Consider the following 22,246-nt stretch of genomic DNA (forward strand, 5'->3'; position numbering starts at 1 on the left):
ATGAATTCTCCTATACGCCGGAGGAAGCTGGAGCCGGACCGCCACCGGACTAATGATCCTGGTGACTTTGAACGGGCCGATAAATTTGGGGGCAAGCTTGTTCGAAACAGATCGGAGTGGAATGTTCTTAGTAGAAAGCCACACTCTTTGGCCAACGACGTATACCGGAGGCTTCGACCGGTGGCGATCGGCCTTAGTCTTGGTGCGCGCCCCACCCGGAGAAGAGTCTCACGGGCTCTGCTCCATGCGCGACGGCACCTCTGGATGAAAGCGTGAGCGGAGGGAACAGACACCTCGGACTCCGTACTGGGAAAGATAGGTGGCTGGTAACCTAAACTACACTCAAACGGAGAGAGACCCGTGGCTGCCACTGGCAACGAATTGTGAGCGTACTCAACCATAGAGAGTTGTTGACTCCAGGAAGAGGGATTCTTAGAAACCAAACATCGCAACACTCTCTCCAAATCTTGGTTGGCCCTCTCCGCTTGACCGTTGCTCTGGGGATGAAACCCTGAAGACAGGCTGACACTCGCTCCCAGTAACCTACAAAACTCTTGCCAAAACTTGGACACAAATTGGGGCCCCCTGTCAGAAACTACGTCCATCGGCAGACCATGTAAGCGAAAGACGTGATCCACGACAGTTACCGCTGTCTCCTTGGCAGATGGTAATTTAGGCAAGGGAATAAAATGAGCCGCCTTCGAGAACCGGTCCACCACGGTCAAAACAACAGTCTTGCCCTGGGAGGGCGGGAGGGCGGTAACAAAATCTAGCGCGATGTGGGACCAGGGTCTCGAAGGGACCGACAGCGGTTGGAGTAACCCATCTGGGGGTCGATTAGAAGTCTTCCCAGTGGCACAAACCGAGCAAGCCAAGACAAAACTGTGAATGTCACGAGCCATCAGTGGCCACCAAAAGCGTTGCTTAACCAAAAGCTAGTGCGACTGACTCCTGGATGACACGCTACGTTGGAGCAATGCCCCCACCGAATAACATCGGACCGACACCCCTCCGGCACAAACAACCGATTAGGCGGGCAACCGGGCGGAGGCGTTACCCCTTCTAAGGCCGTTTTGACCCTCGATTCAACCTCCCATGTGAGTGTGGAGACCACTAGGTCCCGGGTAGGATGCACTCGGGAGTGGATGGGCGTTCGGAATGGTCAAAAATGCGAGAAAGGGAATCGGGTTTGACATTCTTGGAACCCGGGCGATACGAGAGAGAGAAGTCAAAACGTCCGAAAAAGAGTGCCCACCGCGCCTGCCTGGAGTTGAGTCGCTTGGCGGTTCTGATATATTCCAAATTTTGTGATCGGTCCAAACTATAAAAGGTACCCCGAACCCTCTAACCAATGGCGCCACTCCTCCAGTGCTAACTTCACTGCCAACAACTCTCTGTTGCCAATGTCGTAGTTGCGTTCCGCAGGTGATAACCGATGGGAAAGGAACGCGCAAGGGTGCATCTTGTCGTCAGAAGAGGAACGTTGGGAAAGTACCGCACCTACCCCCACCTCTGAAGCGTCCACCTCCACCACGAACTGACGCGAGGGATCGGGAGCTATGAGGATGGGAGCCGAAACAAAGCGGCTCTTGAGTTTGACGAATGCAGCCTCGGCTGTATCGGACCACCTGAACGTCACTCTGGGGAGGTTAAGGCGGTAAGAGGAGCGACTATCTGGCTAAAGTTGCGAACGAAACGCCGGTAGAAATTGGCGAATCCCAGAAACCTCTGTAGGGCCTTACGGGAATCTGGGCTTGGCCAATCCACCACAGCCTTAACCTTGTCAGGATCCATGCGAATACCTTCAGTCGAGACGATGTAACCTAGGAATGGAACGGATTGTGCATGAAAATGCATTTCTCCGCCTTGACAAAAGTCCATTCTCCAACAACCTCTGAAGCACTCGTCTGACGTGCTGAACGTGTTCCTGGAGAGAAGAAGAAAAAAATCAGTATGTCATCCAGGTAAACATATATGAACTGATCAATCATATCTCTCAGCACGTCATTTACGAGTGCCTGGAAAACCGCTGGGGAGTTGGATAGCCCAAAAGGCATGACCAAATATTCGAAGTGCCCTCTGGGGGTGTTAAACGCGGTCTTCCATTCGTCCCCCTTATGCGAACCAAATGATATGCATTACGTAAATCCAACTTAGTGAACACGGATGCTCCCTGTAACCTTTCAAAGGCTGAGGACATCAACGGTAAGGGATAGGTATTCTTCACTGTGATGTTATTCAACCCACGGTAATCAATGCAAGGACGCAGAGATCCGTCCTTCTTCTCCACAAAGAAGAACCCCGCCCCCGCTGGAGAAGAGGAGGACGAATGAATCCAGATGCCAGAGAACCAGAGATGTATCTCTCCATAGCCTCCCTCTCAGGAACAGAGAGTGAATATAACTTGCCTTTAGGCGGAGACTCACCTGGCAATAATTCTATTGCACAGTCATACGGACGATGCGGAGGAAGAGAAGCAGCATGGGACTTACTGAACACCTCCTTCAGGTCGAGGTATTCAACGGGCACGTTAGACAAATCCACTGCCTCCTCTAGAAACACAGAATCAGACACAGACGAACAAGCAGACACTAAACAGGACTCAAGACATTTGTTACTCCACATGGATATAGAGTTATGACCCCAGTCAACTCTGGGGTTGTGTTGGGTGAGCCAAGGGTGGCCGAGAACTAATGGTGCAAGGGGTGAGTCCATGAGTAGAAATGATAGTGTCTCAGTGTGATTGCCAGAAGTGATGAGTGTGATAGGTTCAGTGGTGTGAGAAATGTTGGGTAGTTCTTGACCATTGAGAGCGTTGACGGATATCTTGTGCGTGAGTGAGGTGATAGGAATCTGGAGTTTGTGAGCGAGCTTGAAGTCCATGAAATTACCCTCTGCTCCTGAGTCCAGTAAGGCTTGGGTGTCGTGCGTGTGGTTGGCCCATCTTAGTCTTACCGGGAGGAGAATAGATGATGAGGTCTTCTCTGTGGTGACACCACCCGATAGTAGCCTCATTCTTACTACCGGGCCTAATCTTTTACCGGGCAGGAGTGGATAAAGTGGCCCGCTCTACCACAGTAGAGACAGAGCCCTTGGGATCTCCGCCTCTCCTTCTCTTCCCGGGAGAGGCGAGCTCTCCCCAGCTGCATGGGTTCGTGAGCGGAGGCTGAACTGGCCGTGTTCCCGCCGCTGGCATGCCAGCCCTCCATGTCGTTATACGGTCTGTTAGGGCATGCTCGGCGGCCAACACGACTCAGACGAGCGTCGACCCTCAAGGCTAGTTCCACTAGTCCATTTAAACTCCTGGGAAGGTCCAGAACATAAATCTCCTTCTGGATCCGGTCCTCCAGCCCATGCAGGAACATGTCCCACTGCGCCTCCTCGTTCCACTGACACTCTGCGGCCAGAGTGCGGAATTGGATGGAGTATTCCGATACTGAACGGTCTCCTTGGCGAAGGTCAGCGAGTAGTCTGGCCGCCTCCCTACCCGCCACGGCCCGATCGAAGACCCTTCTCATCTCCTCGGAGAGTGTCTGGAAAGAGGTGCAGCATGGGTCCTGGTTCGCCCACACCGCCGTTCCCCAAAGAGCCGCTTTGCCTGATAGCAGTGTGAGTACGAATGCTACCTTAGACTGTTCACGGTTGAAGGTCCGTGGCTGCAACGAGAAATGCATGGAACATCTCGTAAGAAAAGCTCTGCAATAGTCAGGATCACCTGAATAACCCTCTGGTGTCGGTAGCCGTGGCTCTAGCTGGGAATCCGGCTCTGGCGGGGCGGGTTGAACTGCCGGTGTAGGTGGCGCAGCGAGACCCCTCAGATGTTGTAATTGTTGGGTCAGCTGGGATACCTGCGTCGCAATGGCTTGTACTGCCCGACCTGTGCTGGAGATGTTCTCCTCTTGTTGATCCATTCTCGTGATACTACGGGAAATGAATTCGGTCAGACTCGTTGAACTCGCTGCATCCATGGTCTGGTCAGATCGTTCTGTAACAATACAGAGGCGGATGCAAGATGCAAGCAACGATGGTTTAATGAATACAGGTTACAGCAGCAACAGGACAGACAGACTGTACTCAGACGGAATCCGACCCAGGGACTAGGGCGCATCCTCCTATGTGAGCGTGCTGAGAAACCCAGGGAGAGTGTCCGGATGGGTAGGAAGGAGCACAGCAGATAATCCACACAAGGGCGGCGAGAGATGAGCACGGACACACGACACAACCTCAGGGAAGTAACAACGATCTGACAACAAGAAACACTGGTTACAGAACATATAAAGGGAAGATAAGTGATTCCAGCTGGCGCAGACAATCAGGCCGAGATTGGGAACCACGCCCACACAAACACGGGAGAGAGAGAGAGAGAGAGAGAGAGAAGGAAAAGGAGGCAGTGGATTCATGAACCGTGACAACTATATTCAATGTGTGGGACAAAATTGAGGCTATGCTTAAGAAGTAGGAGCTCTTTTCTGTCGGCATTAACAAGTACAACACACAGGTCTTTCCATCATTGTATGAATTTTTGTGTGCAAATTAACTCAAACTTACGGACAATGTTAAATGTAATATAGCGAAGCACCTGAGTGAGCCGGGTGAGGAATTACGCAGGTACTTTCCCGAAATGGACAACACAAACAACTGGATTCATTATTCCCATTCTTGCCCTGCCTCCAGTCCACTTGCCGATATCTAAACTAGAGAGCCCCATCAAAACTGCAACAAGCGGTTCTGTGAAAATTTCATCAGAAGCCACTGCCAGATTTCTGGATAGGGCTGTGCTCAGAGTTTCTTGCCTTGATAAATTGTGCTGTTAAGACATTGATGTCCTTTACAACCACATACCAATGTCAGAGTGGATTCTCTGCTCTGACCAGCATGAATACTAAATACAGGCACAGACTGTGTGTGGAAAATGATTTAAGACTGAGACTCTCTCTAATACAACCCAACATTGCAGTTATGTGCACCTTTTCAAGCACAGCCTTCTCATTAACCTGTGGTAAGTTATTCACCATTATTGATGAACAAATAAGTTTTCATATGTAAGATGGCTAAATAAAGAGCAAAATGATTGATTATTATTATATTATTATTTGTGCCCTGGTCCTATAAGAGCTCTTTGTCACTTCCCACGAGCCGGATTGTGACAAAAACGAATTCTTAGGTTTAATAAATGTATTGTATGGTGTGTGTGTGTGTGTGTGTGGCAGGCTTACAATGATGGCAAAAAAACAACATTGAGAGTGCGCTGACCCTGGTGCTAGAGGGGGTACGCAGCTGGAGGTTAAATGTTTTAAGGGGTACGAGTTTGGGAACCACTGTATTAGATAGATAGCTCTGAATCCACAATATGGCAGAGGTTGAAAAGCTATAACACACAAGTTCTCAACAACAGGTTATGGTTAATAATATCAAAGGCTGCATTGAAATCTAACAGTACATCTCCCACAGTCTTCTTTTTATCACTTTCCTTCAACCAATCATCAGTCTTTTGTGTCAGTGCAGTAGATGTTGAGTGCCCTTCTCTATAAGCATGCTGAAAGTCTGTTGTTAACTTATTTACAGAGAAATAGCAATGTATTTGGTCAAACACCATTTTTTCAAACAGTTTGCTAAGAGCTGGCAGCAAGCTGATAAGTCTGCTGTTAGAACCAGTAAAGGCCTCTTTACCACTCTTAGGTAGCTGAATTACTTGGGCTTCCCTCCAGGCCTGAGGACAAAGACTTTCCTCTAGGCTCAGATTAAAGCTACGACAGATCGGAGTGGCTATAGAGTCAGCTACCATCCTCAATAGCTTTATATCTAGTTGTCAATGCCAGGAGATTTGTCATTATTGATCGATAACAATATTTTTTTCACCTCTCCCACACTAACTCTTTTTCCTTTTTTTTATGCATGAGTATGATGGCTCACTGTTCTTTGTTGGCATTTCCTGCCTAAATTTACCCACAAGTAATCATTACAATAACTGGCAACATCAAATGGTTTTGTGATGAATAAAGCCACCTGATTTGATGAAAGTGTCACACCCTGATCTGTTTCACCTGTCCTTGTGATTGTCTCCACCCCCTCCAGGTGTCGCTTATTTTCCCTGGTGTATTTATCCCTGTGTTTCCTGTCTCTCTTTCAAGTCAACCAGCGTGTTTTCCCGTACTCCTGCTTCTATTCTCTTTTTGCTAGTCCTCCCGGTTTTGACCTTTGCCTGTTTTCTGGACTCCGTACCTGCTTGCCTGACCATTCTGTCTGCCCTGACCTCAAGCCTGCCTGCCACTCTGTACCTCCTGGACTCTGAACTGGTTTTGACCTTTTGCCTGTCCATAACCATTCTCTTGCCTACCCCTTTTGGATTGATTAATAAATATCAAAGACTCAATCCATCTGTATCCTGTGTCTGCATCTGTGTCTCGCCTTGTACCTTTATAAAAAGATGGAGTTGGAATTTGTCTTTCTGCCCATAATTTTATTTTAAGTACTCAATATTTAAATCATTGAACTCGGCTTCATAATACAGTTTCTTCTGCATTTTGTTGAGTTCAGTAACATAATTTTGCAATTTGCAGTAAGTCAACCAGTCAGATGTGCAGCCAGACTTATTAGCCACTCCTATTGCCCCATCTCTTTCAACCATTGTTCTTCAATTCCTCATCAATCCATGGAGCCTTAACAGTTCTAACAGTCAGTTTCTTAACAGGTTCATGTTTATCAGTAATTGGAAGAAGCAATTTTCATACACTCAAGTGCAGCATCTGGATGCTCCTTATTAATCACATCAAACCAACAAATATTTTTAACATCATCCATATGAGTCACAGCTAAATCTTTTGTATGATACACTATTTTAGGCCCAGCTTTTAGAACGTTGGCTTTCCTGGATATACAGTAGCCATTATATTAGGATCACTGCATCCAATGAGTACGGATACAGATTTAGAACAAAGTTCTACAGTATTAGCAAAAATGTGATCAATACATGTGGATGATCTTGTTCCTGTAGTGTTTGTAAACACCCTGGTAGGTTGATTAATAACCTGAACCAGATTACAGGCACTGGTTACAGTATGAAGCTTCCTCTTGAGCAGACAGCTTGATGAAAACCAGTCAATATTCAAGTCGCCAAGAAAGTAGACCTGTTTACATCACATACACTATCAAGCATTTCACACACATTATTTAGATACTGACTGTTAGCACTTGGTGGCCTATAGCAACACCCCTAAAGAAAAGGCTTTATATGTACCAGGTGAACCTACAATCACAACACTTCAATAACACTTGACATAAGATCTTCTCTAAGAATTACAGGGATATGGCTCTGAATATATACAGCAACACCTCCCTCATAAGCATTCTTGTCTCTTATATATTATTGCTACTGCTGTATACAATTTATTATCTAAGTGAGTCTCAGAAATGGCTAATGTATCATTTTGATCTGATAGCAAGTAATTGATTTCATGAACCTTATTTCTAAAGCTAAACATATGAATATGGGCTGTTTTCAGCCCTTTCCTGGGTAGCTTATAAGAAATAGACATAATATGGAAAAGAGCAAACATAGGAAGATAAAAAAATATATACATTCAGCAGACCATTAATCAGTTGGTGTGTGTAAGTGTGTGTGTGTGCTACGGGGTTGAAGCTACGAACCCATAGGCTTAGCTCTCTCATCCCTTCCAGGCTTTAGGGAGGGAGGGTGGACAATGAGCCTGTCATTGAGGATCTAATGCAATGCCTGACACCTGGGCTGATGGTGGGTTTTCCAGTCCTGTCGGCGCGCTCTACCTCAATCTTCCTGTGGTCCATCTTCAGTTTCTCCGAGATCATTTCCTTCACTTTATCCTCAGACTCTGTCCAGGTCTCATGTGGAGATTCTGCAATTCCGTCCACAACCATGTTGTTCTGCCTTGATTGTCCCTCGAGATAATCTGAATTCTCTGTCCATTGTTATCATGGATTCACATACACAACTGATGTCCTCACTCAATGACTTACAGATTGCTGTCATCTTGCTGTTCTCTTGTTTAAACACATCGAGCTGACCCTGGAAGCTACTTGAAACTATTTTCTTGTTGTTGTAACAACTGCTTGTAGAACTCTTTTTGTTAGTTTAAAATATCCTTTGGATGGTTGACGGGGCAGCTCATGGGGAACTGTGGGGGGGGTCTTGGAGGGCTGGTGGCCTGGCAGTTGGGAGCTTGGGCCGGTGGCTGAAGGAGTCCCCGTTTTTGACCTTGTAGGAGATCTGTCGACGTGCCTTTGAGCAGGGCGTTGACCCTGGTTGCTTCTGTGTGTTGCTCTGGATGGGAGGCTGTTAGATGACTAATGGCATGTAGTTGTTGAGCGCCTTCACTGCAAGTATATTGTATGTTTTAAATATTCAATACATGTTTTTATTATGTTTTATTATAAAAAAATAAACCTGCAGGGATCTAGACAGCCTCAAGCCCGGGACAATCTGCGAACCCAGCCACAATGGTTAACCGGCTGTGTAGGCTGTGTTCAAGCCCTCAAGAAAACCCCACTAGCTTGATAGCCTGCTAGCTAGCAGCTAGACTAGCTGCTACGCCAAGCAGTTCCTCAGACCTGGCCTTATTGGCAGGATCACTGGACAGATAGTAGTGGTCCCAGCAACTGATGCCAACCACGTTGCGGCATCCCAACTCAAAAGGTAGCTAGCTAGTAACCAAACTTTTTCAATAGACTTTCAAAACTTTCCTAAACAACAAACTTTCCAATACAACAAACCGAGCTCCCACTCGTTCCACGTTCAACAGGAAGGTATGTGTTGTGACCTGATGAGATTAAAGCAGAGACGGGAGAGAAAATGCTGAGTTTACAGCAACTTCCTGAGTCAGATGTGGCTCTGTCTCAATCGATGTGAGAAAGGCTTTACAGTACATCACTGTGGAGCGAATATCTAATGTGGTTCTTCTGACACCTGAGAAAGCCTTATAATACATACATATTGTCAAGTTTTGCTATCTATTGTAGACACACACACACACACACACACACACACACACACACACTTCACCACCATCCAGAAGCTGGGCTAGGCTTTCATCTATATTTAATGTTTTATCATCTTTTTCTCGGAGTCAGAGCTAGGCTCCCCAAGGGCCAAACTTCCTGTACTGCCAGTATCAAAGCTCTCTCACAGTAAACACAGCAGGTCAAAGCCAGATCTCAGCAACCTCAACCTCAGCTGCCGGCCTTGCTCCAAAGACTGGATGGTCGATTCCATAGAACTTAGACACAGCTTAAACACAGCTCTGGAACTGCTGGAAGCGACTTGTTACTGTGTAGGCCTAATACCACAGTGGCATACTGTAGGTCTACCAGAAGCTAGGATACCTGTTACTGCAATGGCACAGTGACATACCAGTAGTGCTATTGTCCACATCTCCACAAATATCATCTGATGCCTTGAAAAGGTGTCACCTAGGCCTATGTTAGCTACACAGAGCTTTGGCATGAGAGCTATTTGATGTTCATTTCATTGTGGGTGTTTAAATACCAGCACATCAGACTATAATAGCTGGACCACCTCGCAGCTGTTGAGAACAAATATCACATGATGCCACTGAATTCCACACACAGACGTCACAGAGATCCATAAACCAGCTACCCCTGTTTACCTTGAATGGCTGTCTAAATACGACTGGACCAATATCATATCAGATCATGTTTTCACTGCTGACGCAAAAGATTATTTTAAGCATCAAATTTAGTATGAATGAATTTTAAAAAATGGCAAATTTAATATGTACTGGACATTGGATACAAAATAGCTAGACTTGACAGCCATGTGCAAAGACCCTAGCAGTGCACATGTTTCTAACTGAATGGCTTGGCCCAGATGACTGATTTTTAGTAGCATTCCACACAGTTAGTGAGGCGGACTACGGTCCTGTCCAAGTATGCAGTCTGTTTCCTGCACATACCAGCATCTAAAAACAGACCCGCAGAAAAAGGTCTGGGGCCTTATTTATCAAAAATGCGTGCACCAAAAAAATACTCTAAATCTTACATGCGGCAGTTTTCCCGCAAAGGTTGTATTTATCAAATTTGATCATATTTTATTTTATATATATATATTACTTTTTATATACTTTACCCCAATTTCTCCCCAATTTTGTGATATTCAATTGGTAGTTGTCATTGTCTAATCGCTGCAGCAACCCAACATGCCGGGACATTCGTTCTCCGAAACATGACCAGCCAAGCCGTACTGCTTCTTAACACACTGCTTGTTTAACCCGGAAGTCAGCCATACCAATGTGTCGGAGGAAACAACGTTCGAATGATGACCGAAGTCAGCTTGCAGGTGCCTAGCCCGCCACAAGGAGTCATTAAAGGGCGATTAGCCAAGGAAAGCCCCGCTGGCCAAACCCTCCCCTAACCTGGACAGTGCTGAGCCAATTGTGCACTGCCCTTTGGGGCTACCGGTCACAGCCGGCTGTGACACAACCTGGGATCGAACCAGCAGCATGTAGCCTAAAATGTTACTTTTAATTTCATTATATAGGCCTAAATCATAATCGTATTGCAGGACATGTCTCTTATTTTCTAAGATGACTGGTTTATTCCCGCTACACAACAAACGTTAGGCTACCATTTATCCATCACTCATTCAATAGCCAAGCATGCTCCAAGGTAAATAGCCTATTTAAAATATGTATGGGGAAGCTACAGTATTGCTGTGCGATAGGAGCGCGGCATCATAGCCTATTTTTTCTCAGAACCTATACCAAGGCAGAAACACAATAATGTATTGATACAAACTTGAATTTATTCAGGGGAGCCGAATTGAGACCAGGATCTCATTTACAATGGTGTCCTGAGTACAAACAATCAAGAAAATGAACATTCCAAATAAAACAAGAGGAATAAAAAAAAACTACAAGGTACCATTACTACAATTTGAACAAATAAACCATTACAATCATTCGAAACAACTGCAATCATCAATGAGTTCATTCAACACCTAAACTCCCCTAGCAAAACCAAGGAATCAAGATTAGATACAGGTTATTCCAACAATGGAGGGCACTAAAACTAAAGGATTTAACTAAATTGAACAAAGTTAGGTAAATTGGAAGTTTGTGTAGTAGAGCTTTGTAAACAAAAAGGGAGTAATGAAGTGATCTATGGGACTTATATTTAATTTATTTTCATTTAACAAGGCAAGTCAGTTAAGAACAAATTCTTATTTACAATGACGGTCTACCAAAAGGCAAAAGGCCTCCTGCGGGCACCGGGGCTGGGATTAAAAATAAATAAAATATAAATATAAATATAGGACACACATCACGACAAGAGAGACAACACAACACTACATAAATAGAGACCTAAGACAACAACGTAACAAGGCAGCAACACATGACAACACAGCATGGTAGCAACACAACATAACAGCAACACGGTACACAACATGGTACAAACATTATTTGGGGACAGACAACAGCACAAAGGGCAAGAAGGTAGAGACAACAATACATCACACAAAGCAGCCACAACTGTCAGTAAGAGAGTCCATGATTGAGTTTTTGAATAAAGAGAGTGAGATAAAACTGTCCAGTTTGAATGTTTGTTGCAGCTCGTTCCAGTCGCTAGCTGCAACGAACTGAAAAAAGGAGCGACCCAGGGATGTGAGCGCTTTGGGGACCTTTAAGAGAATGTGACTGGCAGAACGGGTGTTGTATGTGGAGGATGAGGGCTGCAGTAGATATCTCAAGATAGGGGGGAGTGATGCCTAAGATGGTTTTATAAATAAGCATCAACCAGTGGGTCTTGCGACAGGTATACAGAGATGACCAGTTTAAGTGAGGAGCATTGGTGGAAAATCTGATGGCCGAATGGTAAAGAACATCTAGCCGCTCGAGAGCAGGACTTCAATGTTGACCAGCCAACCATTTGATATAGGATGCAGTGATGAGTATTACAACTGTCACCTGTGATAAAGCAAATGGCGCAATGGTAGACGGCATCCAAATGTTTAATAGTGGCTGTTGTAATCTGTAGGGCTCTATAAAATCCATTTAAGTTTTAAACCTGATTCCGCTTTTTCCAAAATGAAGTTCTCTGTTTCGTTTTTCCAGGTTTCCATTTCCCCCTGTTTTTCAATTTTTTTAAAATAGAAAACAACTCAATTGGATGTTCTAAGTCCACATCAATACTTAAACTAGATCATAAGACCACTTTTGAGGTCTGGGATTTTTTAGTTACCCTTTAATTCCAGTACACACCTAGCAAGAGGCTGTTGTTTAGCAGTGTTTTTGTAGAGCACGTGATGGTTGAGTTTGCAAACAAATACCCACTGGATTTATGCAAATAATCATGATATCATTCTGCCAGATATCATTCTGCCATTGGCTACTTTAGAGTTAACATTTAATTGAGAAGGTTTTTGGGAAAGCTTTTCCATCTACCAGAAGATTTTTCATTAGTATCCTATCGGCTACACAAAGTGGTAGCTGCATGTACTGCACATACACAGCCAGGGGGGATTCTTGTTACTTCTTCAGAAAGTTGCAGGAAATATGAATCACTGATGCATTCTGTTCATGTCTTATGATAAACTTAATTCATTTTTAATACATTTATACTGAACAAAAATATAAATGCAACATGCAACATTTTCATTGATTTTACTGAGTTCATATGAGGAAATCAGTGAATTGCAATTAATCCATTAGGCCCTAATCTATGGATTTCAAATGACTGGGAATAAAGATAATATGCATCTGTTGGTCACAGAAGCCTTAAAAAAAAATGGGCCTCACAATGGGCCTTAGGATCTCATCATGGTATTTTTGTGCATTCAAATTGCCATCGATAACTGCAATTGTGGGGCAGTCACCCCTAAAAGTAATCACAGGCCTATTTCAGTCAATCTTTGAATGAGAATGTGATGGTCAACAGTGTTGATGGCCTTTGAAAGGTAAATAAATAAGGCAGCACAATGATTTTTATGATCTAAGCAATTTAACACATCATCTAAAACAAGCTGAAATAGTACTATGTTCAGGTCTAAAACCGAATTGATGCACATTAAGAATAGAAGTTTAAAAAGTTCTTAGCTGAGAGGGATTCTAAAACTTTGGAAAGGCAAGATCATTTAGTAGTTATCTAAGTCAGAAGGATCTCCTCCTTTATGTAGGGGGAGAACATGTGCCGCATTCCAGATCTTAGGGTTAACACCAGAAACAATTGTCAAGTAAAAAAGATAGGTCAATGGTTCTGCAATAAGTTGGGCAGAGAGCTGCAGTAATAAGGAATCAAGTAAATCACCCCCTATGGATTTTTTTTTACATCACCGAGCACGGTTACATGCACACAATAATATGATTATTGTTGATAGTCAGATTAAATAATAGTTTAAGAGTTTACATTCTTTGCAAGAAGAATGATTTCCCTAATAATCCTGTTTACTTGGACACATCTGAAGTGACTTAAGGACTCCCCTAGTGGAATGAGATGAATTTCCAGAGACTATCCTTTCAAACAGGTGGCCAGCTGAAGCAAAATGGTTATTAAAATGTTGTCTAGTAGGGAAAGGGGGATACCTAGTCAGTTGTACAACTGAATGCATTCAACTGAAATGTGTCTTCCGCATGGGACCAGAGGCTGTCAAAACCTGCTGGGGCAACAAGGAGGTGGAGTTTTGTTTCAAAGATTTGATCGCTTTCCAGAAGTTGGCTTGAAAAATATGTTGGACAACCAGAATATAGATTTCAGTTGTCCGAATGGACAAGAAAAGAAATCACAATATTAAACAATTACTACGATCAGAATTGGATCAGGCAGTGCACAGCAGTAAATTGCCTATATTCCTATTTGCTAAAACCTTTTTCAATAAATATGTTATATTTACACAAAGAAAGAGAACAATATAGACAGAGCTAAGAGTCTCACCAAAGCAGCACAAAATATCTGGTCAGAAAATGTTTTTTTCTCTCTCGAATGTCAGATGATCTGGGCCAATAGCCAAAGTCTATTTTTATAACGAACACTACGGTGTCTTATTTTATAGAAGCCCAAATGTTATACTTTCTCTTAATTTGATATGAATAGGCCTATTAAGCCACTCTCAGTTGAATGCATGCTAGATTTCTCCTGCCGCACTATTTCATATTTCATCAAACAAATTCATGAATATTACAGTGCTACGCTATCTCCGAAAGATTTAAGTTGTTTTTCAATAACCCCAAAACATGGGAGGCCTAAAGTAATAATGAGAGAGATAAAAGTAACAATAGCAAGATATAAAAATCAAATGAGAAATTTGAACAAACTTTACAGTTGAGCAAAGCATAATCTGACATAAATGATGCATACATGCAAGATCGGAAAAAGTCATCCCTCCTTGCCGTTGCGAACCAAACAACCAAAAGCCTAATCCTACTATTTGAAATGTCATAAAAACATTAAGATCAATTAAAGTTATGAAGAGCATCTTCCAAACTATTCTAATAAAGTGTAATGTCCTAAAGTTGCAGCTTTTAAACAGGAATAATTATGAAAGTCGGAGTCTATGCTATTATCAATCACAGATTTATTTTGAATGACAAATATTTTAGACCACAAGAAGACAAAATTGAGCAAACAATATCAATATGGAAAAATCTAATGAGGAGTCAAAATAAAACTTAGGGTACAGCTGATGAAAGCTTATGAAAAAAATTATGCGTACTTGGCCTAGGTCTATTTCCATATTATTTTAGCAATGTGCAACCTACCTACAACGCATATAGTAACCTAGGCCTAATAAGACAGGAGGATGACACAAACATGTGAATCAGTTTATAATTATCCAGTTATGTGGAAAGCAGAGTTGCTCTGTAGCCCATAACGCTTTACAAACCATCACAAGATGCACAGCCAGCAAGGCTTGTTGACTGTGTGTCACTCCCTCCATCTTCGCCAAACACAGATAGCCAGATAGGCCTAGACTACTACACATCTCTCTGGTGCCACCACAGTACAATAGGATATTCGAAAAGATTTGGCTCCCTAAATATCCTTTGTTAATGTCACGATTCCTCACGTCACTCCCATAGTGTGCGAGCCAAATGCGTAGTAGTCTATTTTATTTTTTACCTTTTGTAAAACATTTTAGGGGATGGCCACTAGGATGCAATAACATCATCTATGGCCAAATGGAGAAAATTAATTCACATCCCACCTATGTACTTCACTCATTTTAAGTCACCCTTTTGGCCAATGGTGTTACATAACTTTTATTGGGGGGAAAAAAATCTGTCCTACAAGTGGCTAAAAAAGTTAATGTCAAGCCCTGATTGTTTGGCACTCGGGCAGAATGCATTTTTTTGTCACCGCAAAACATTTTAAAACATTCTGCCCCGCACCTCAATAGAAATTTGTGCAAATTTTCAACCACTCCACAAATTTCTTGTTACCAAACTATAGTTTTGGCAAGTCAGTTAAGACTTTGTGCATGACACAAGTAATTTTCCAACAATTGTTTACAGACAGATTATTTCAAGTTCACATACACTAAGTTGACTGTGCCTTTAAATAGCTTGGAAAATTCCAGGAAAATGATGTCATGGCTTTAGAAGCTTCTGATAGGCCAATTGACATGATTTGAGTCCTGTGGATGTATTTCAAGGCCAACCTTCAAACTCAATGCCTCTTTGATTGACATCATGGGAAATCAAAAGAAATCAGCCAATAATTTTAGACCTCCACAAGTCTGGTTCATCCTTGGGAGCAATTTCCAAATGCCTGAATGTACCACATTCATCTGTACAAACAATACTACACAAGTATAAACACCATGGAACCACGCAGCCGTCATACCGCTCAGGAAGGAGACGCGTTCTGTCTCCTAGAGATTAACATACTTTGGTGCAAAAAGTGCAAATCTATCCCAGAAAAACAACAAAGGACCTTGTGAAGATGCTGGAGGTAACAGGTACAAAATTATCTATATCCACAGTAAAACGAGTCTTATATCGACATAACCTGAAAGGCCACTCAGCAAGGAAGAAGCCACTGCTCCAAACCGCCATAAAAAAGCCAGACAACTGCATATGGGGACAAAGATCTTACTTTTTGGAGAAATGTCCTCTAGTGTGATGAAACAAAAATAGAACTGTTTGGCCATAATGACCATTGTTATGTTTGGAGGAAAAAGGGGGCTTGCAAGCCTGAAGGACACCATCCCAACCGTGAAGCACCAGGGTGGCAGCATCATGCTGTGGGGGTGCTTTGCTGCAGGAGGAACTGGTGCACTTCACAAAATAGATGGCATCATGAGGAGGAAAATTATGGGGAAACATTTGACCCAAGTTAAACAATTTAAAGGTAATGCTACCAAATACTAATTGAGTGTATGTAAACTTCTGACCCACTGGGAATGTGATGAAATAAATCAAAACTGAAATAAATCATGCTCTACTATTATTCTGACATTTCACATTCTTAAAATAAAGTGGTGATCCTAACTGACCTAAGACAGGGCATTTTTACTAGGATTAAAGATCAGGAATTGTGAAAAACTGAGTTTAAATGTATTTGGCTAAGGTGTATGTAAACTTCCGACTATACAACTGTATTTGTTCTGTGACAGATTGATCAATCCCAGTAATTTGTTGCAAATGCAAATCCTTGAATCTCCACGTATGCCAGATTTTGGTGAGAAATGTACGCATGGTTGATAAATGAGGCCCCTGGAGAGGAGAGTCAGACCAGCACCTTCTCACTTTGTCAATTTATCCATCCTCTCAAAGAGATTGTTGGCTATTGTCTTACTGAATAGAGAAATACATTTCCTCTTACTGTTTGCAATGCTGAGTACATAGACTAAAATGGCATTGTTCTCTGGGTATGTTCACCAAAAGAGGTAGAATTATTCAGTTAAGAAATATGTTTGTTATTTTCACATGAACACTGTTAAATCAAATGACTATCAGTAACTACACATTAACTAATGTGGACAGTATGGAGAACACGAATTAGATGACAAATGGAGACTGCGCTTAACCCTTACCTTTCTTTGTTTCCTACAGTAAGATGCCGGAGACTTGCAAGCTGCTATCCAAACTGCACTCAGAAGCATGCACAAGGACTTCTCAGAGAGACTCTAATCTAGCATGAGAGGTGCAACTGTTTCCCGCCAGTCTGACTGCCAAACCAGCGCCTGTCCCAACTCCCTTCTGCCCAGCTGCCCTTATCTTTGCAATTAGAGGCTCCTGGGCCTCCAGTACAGCAAAGGATGTGCCAGATCAACGGTATGCAGACCAGGCCTAACCTCATGGGCACAGATAACTCAGAGATTGTTGCTTTCAAATAGCACTGCATCATGTGTGTGTGTGTCTTGTGTGAGGGGAGAAGGGATGACAATAGCAATTTCATTAAGCTCCTCATGAAATTGAAAGTGGCACTAATTAAGATCCTAGGGATTCTATTCAGTACAGGCAGAGTGGTGTAGGCCTAATTGGACTTGAGCGGTTAATTGTGGATAAATGGAAATCAGTTGAAACAAGAGCCAAAACAAACAAAACAGAATCTGCCAATGCAAACAAAACTGCCACATCATTTAGTTATTATAACAGACTACATAAAGTCAAGTAAATTACATTTGTGTTGCTGTGTAAGTCTCTAAGCATCCTGGTCTGTTAAAGAGCCTGGGCGGCTGATATTTAGTCCCAGTCCTGAAATTTCACTTCCTTATTTTATAAAATACATTTTACCAAGACAAATATGATTCTTCATGTTCTGAATCATTCAGTTGGGTCTTTCTCTAACATGTCATTAACATTACATCCAAAAAGTCAGATTTCGTAACCTGATACATCTAATAATAAGCACCAAGCTCTATTGATAGAGCGGTTCTGCTTTCTCACTGTGACTTTTGAGGATTTTACATGTTGTGGTGGTGGTCATATGCTAAGTTGTTTCCAAGGGTTGCAAAAAGCCACATTTTAAAATAAAAATCTTGCGGTACACTCAGTGCTCCGTTGACATTTCACAAATACGCTTGTTTTTGTGAGAAATCTTCTAAAAAGAACAGGAATTTCATATTAATATTAAAAGTGTATATTAAAATATGAAAAAATTATATGCCTTAAAATAGATATACATCTTACCTCTATATTGTTTTATGTCCTCCGGATTAAAGAACAAAGATGATGAGTTCAATGGAAAGCCTGTCAGTTAGCCTTCATTCTCGCCCAACATCCAGCCAAGCTGACCCAATGCTATTTTCCTGATTTTTGTACACTTTCTTTCCTCTGGCCTCCATTGATTTAGTCACCCTAATAGGTAAAAAAAAATGTAAATAACTTTTGAACGGATTATGACAGAGACATGAGGTTGGACCATTGGTTTTCTTAGAGGATTAATTATTATTATTCATTATTTTACCCATTGGTTAAAAGATGCGTTTTTGATTGGACAACCTACATTAAGGTCTCTGTAATAGAATAAATGTGGCAAAACGAATGTAGAATATAATTTACAATGGTGAGGGAGTGATGGAGGCACGGTGGCGCCAACACAGCGCCCCCATATCAGTCATCTAGTGTATAAATTATTGGGCACTAGGTCTCCCTGCACTTTGCCATTCTTCAATCAGCAGTGTAAGTATGCACTTAATCGAAGAAATCATGAGCTGCAGTCTCTGACAGAGTCTGCTGTGTACGGCCTGAATTTTCAGTGCTGCATCGTGTATGCAGTATGAATGTATTCTGTCCGTGTGTACTGAGAGCTCTGTGCAGTGCATTTACATTTAAGTCATTTAGCAGACGCTCTTATCCAGAGCGACTTACAAATTGGTGCATTCACCTTATGACATCCAGTGGAGCAGCCACTTTACAATAGTGCATCTAAATCTTTTAAGGGGGGCGAGAAGGATTACTTTATCCTATCCTAGGTATTCCTTAAAGAGGTGGGGTTTCAGGTGTCTCCGGAAGGTGGTGATTGACTCCGCTGTCCTGGCGTCGTGAGGGAGTTTGTTCCACCATTGGGGGGCCAGAGCAGCGAACAGTTTTGACTGGGCTGAGCGGGAACTGTACTTCCTCAGTGGTAGGGAGGCGAGCAGGCCAGAGGTGGATGAACGCAGTGCCCTTGTTTGGGTGTAGGGCCTGATCAGAGCCTGGAGGTACTGAGGTGCCGTTCCCCTCACAGCTCCGTAGGCAAGCACCATGGTCTTGTAGCGGATGCGAGCTTCAACTGGAAGCCAGTGGAGAGAGCGGAGGAGCGGGGTGACGTGAGAGAAGTTGGGAAGGTTGAACACCAGACGGGCTGCGGCGTTCTGGATGAGTTGTAGGGGTTTAATGGCACAGGCAGGGAGCCCAGCCAACAGCGAGTTGCAGTAATCCAGACGGGAGATGACAAGTGCCTGGATTAGGACCTGCGCCGCTTCCTGTGTGAGGCAGGGTCGTACTCTGCGGATGTTGTAGAGCATGAACCTACAGGAACGGGCCACCGCCTTGATGTTAGTTGAGAACGACAGGGTGTTGTCCAGGATCACGCCAAGGTTCTTAGCGCTCTGGGAGGAGGACACAGTGGAGTTGTCAACCGTGATGGCGAGATCATGGAACGGGCAGTCCTTCCCCGGGAGGAAGAGCAGCTCCGTCTTGCCGAGGTTCAGCTTGAGGTGGTGATCCGTCATCCACACTGATATGTCTGCCAGACATGCAGAGATGCGATTCGCCACCTGGTCATCAGAAGGGGGAAAGGAGAAGATTAATTGTGTGTCGTCTGCATAGCAATGATAGGAGAGACCATGTGAGGTTATGACAGAGCCAAGTGACTTGGTGTATAGCGAGAATAGGAGAGGGCCTAGAACAGAGCCCTGGGGGACACCAGTGGTGAGAGCACGTGGTGAGGAGACGGATTCTCGCCACGCCACCTGGTAGGAGCGACCTGTCAGGTAGGACGCAATCCAAGCGTGGGCCGCGCCGGAGATGCCCAACTCGGAGAGGGTGGAGAGGAGGATCTGATGGTTCACAGTATCGAAGGCAGCCGATAGGTCTAGAAGGATGAGAGCAGAGGAGAGAGAGTTAGCTTTAGCAGTGCGGAGCGCCTCCGTGATACAGAGAAGAGCAGTCTCAGTTGAATGACTAGTCTTGAAACCTGACTGATTTGGATCAAGAAGGTCATTCTGAGAGAGATAGCGGGAGAGCTGGCCAAGGACGGCACGTTCAAGGGTTTTGGAGAGAAAAGAAAGAAGGGATACTGGTCTGTAGTTGTTGACATCGGAGGGATCGAGTGTAGGTTTTTTCAGAAGGGGTGCAACTCTCGCTCTCTTGAAGACGGAAGGGACGTAGCCAGCGGTCAGGGATGAGTTGATGAGCGAGGTGAGGTAAGGGAGAAGGTCTCCGGAAATGGTCTGGAGAAGAGAGGAGGGGATAGGGTCAAGCGGGCAGGTTGTTGGGCGGCCGGCCGTCACAAGACGCGAGATTTCATCTGGAGAGAGAGGGGAGAAAGAGGTCAGAGCACAGGGTAGGGCAGTGTGAGCAGAACCAGCGGTGTCGTTTGACTTAGCAAACGAGGATCGGATGTCGTCGACCTTCTTTTCAAAATGGTTGACGAAGTCATCTGCAGAGAGGGAGGAGGGGGAGGGGGATTCAGGAGGGAGGAGAAGGTGGCAAAGAGCTTCCTAGGGTTAGAGGCAGATGCTTGGAATTTAGAGTGGTAGAAAGTGGCTTTAGCAGCAGCGACAGAAGAGGAAAATGTAGAGAGGAGGGAGTGAAAGGATGCCAGGTCCGCAGGGAGGCGAGTTTTCCTCCATTTCCGCTCGTCTGCCCGGAGCCCTGTTCTGTGAGCTCGCAATGAGTCGTCGAGCCACGGAGCGGGAGGGGAGGACCGAGCCGGCCTGGAGGATAGGGGACATAGAGAGTCAAAGGATGCAGAAAGGGAGGAGAGGAGGGTTGAGGAGGCAGAATCAGGAGATAGGTTGGAGAAGGTTTGAGCAGAGGGAAGAGATGATAGGATGGAAGAGGAGAGAGTAGCGGGGAGAGAGAGCGAAGGTTGGGACGGCGCGATACCATCCAAGTAGGGGCAGTGTGGGAAGTGTTGGATGAGAGCGAGAGGGAAAAGGATACAAGGTAGTGGTCGGAGACTTGGAGGGGAGTTGCAATGAGGTTAGTGGAAGAACAGCATCTGGTAAAGATGAGGTCGAGCGTATTGCCTGCCTTGTGAGTAGGGGGGGAAGGTGAGAGGGAGAGGTCAAAAGAGGAGAGGAGTGGAAAGAAGGAGGCAGAGAGGAATGAGTCAAAGGTAGACGTGGGGAGGTTAAAGTCGCCTAGAACTGTGAGAGGTGAGCCGTCCTCAGGAAAGGAGCTTATCAAGGCATCAAGCTCATTGATGAACTCTCCGAGGGAACCTGGAGGGCGATAAATGATAAGGATGTTAAGCTTGAAAGGGCTGGTAACTGTGACAGCATGGAATTCAAAGGAGGCGATAGACAGATGGGTAAGGGGAGAAAGAGAGAATGACCACTTGGGAGAGATGAGGATCCCGGTGCCACCACCCCGCTGACCAGAAGCTCTCGGGGTGTGCGAGAACACGTGGGCGGACGAAGAGAGAGCAGTAGGAGTAGCAGTGTTATCTGTGGTGATCCATGTTTCCGTCAGTGCCAAGAAATCGAGGGACTGGAGGGAGACATAGGCTGAGATGAACTCTGCCTTGTTGGCCGCAGATCGGCAGTTCCAGAGGCTACCGGAGACCTGGAACTCCACGTGGGTCGTGCGCGCTGGGACCACCAAATTAGGGTAGCCGCGGCCACGCGGTGTGGAGCGTTTGTATGGTCTGTGCAGAGAGGAGAGAACAGGGATAGACAGACACATAGTTGACAGGCTACAGAAGAGGCTACGCTAATGCAAAGGAGATTGGAATGACAAGTGGACTACACGTCTCGAATGTTCAGAAAGTTGAGCTTACGTAGCAAGAATCTTATTGACTAAAATGATTAAAAATGATACAGTACTGCTGAAGTAGGCTAGCTGGCAGTGGCTGCGTTGTTGATTCGGGGGCTAGCTGGCTAGCTAGCAGTGTTGATTACGTTACGTTGCGTTAAAGAACGACAATAGCTGGCTAGGTAACCTAGAAAATCGCTCTAGACTACACAATTATCTTTGATACAGAGACGGCTATGTAGCTAGCTATGTAGCTAGCTACGATCAAACAAATCAAACCGTTGTACTGTAATGAAATGAAATGAAAATGTGATACTACCTGTGGAGCGAGGCGGAATGCGACCGGGTTGTTGAGT

At 44.4% G+C, this 22,246-nt stretch overlaps 1 protein-coding gene and 1 long non-coding RNA gene across 3 annotated transcripts in view; one reads left to right on the top strand and one right to left on the bottom strand.

The window, feature by feature from the left end:
* Positions 1–17,729, top strand: part of LOC135563808 (uncharacterized) — a 45,605-nt gene extending 27,876 nt beyond the window's left edge. Inside the window, exon 2 of the long non-coding RNA XR_010460542.1 lies at positions 17,037–17,729. This is a non-coding gene — a long non-coding RNA (uncharacterized LOC135563808). The remainder of the gene's footprint in view (positions 1–17,036) is intronic.
* LOC115105533 (cytospin-B-like) overlaps positions 1–22,246 on the bottom strand; it is a 179,239-nt gene that overhangs the window by 150,845 nt on the left and 6,148 nt on the right. The window lies entirely within an intron of this gene.

The sequence above is a fragment of the Oncorhynchus nerka genome, linkage group LG22 (genome assembly GCF_034236695.1).
Source record: "Oncorhynchus nerka isolate Pitt River linkage group LG22, Oner_Uvic_2.0, whole genome shotgun sequence".
Taxonomy (NCBI): domain Eukaryota; kingdom Metazoa; phylum Chordata; class Actinopteri; order Salmoniformes; family Salmonidae; genus Oncorhynchus; species Oncorhynchus nerka.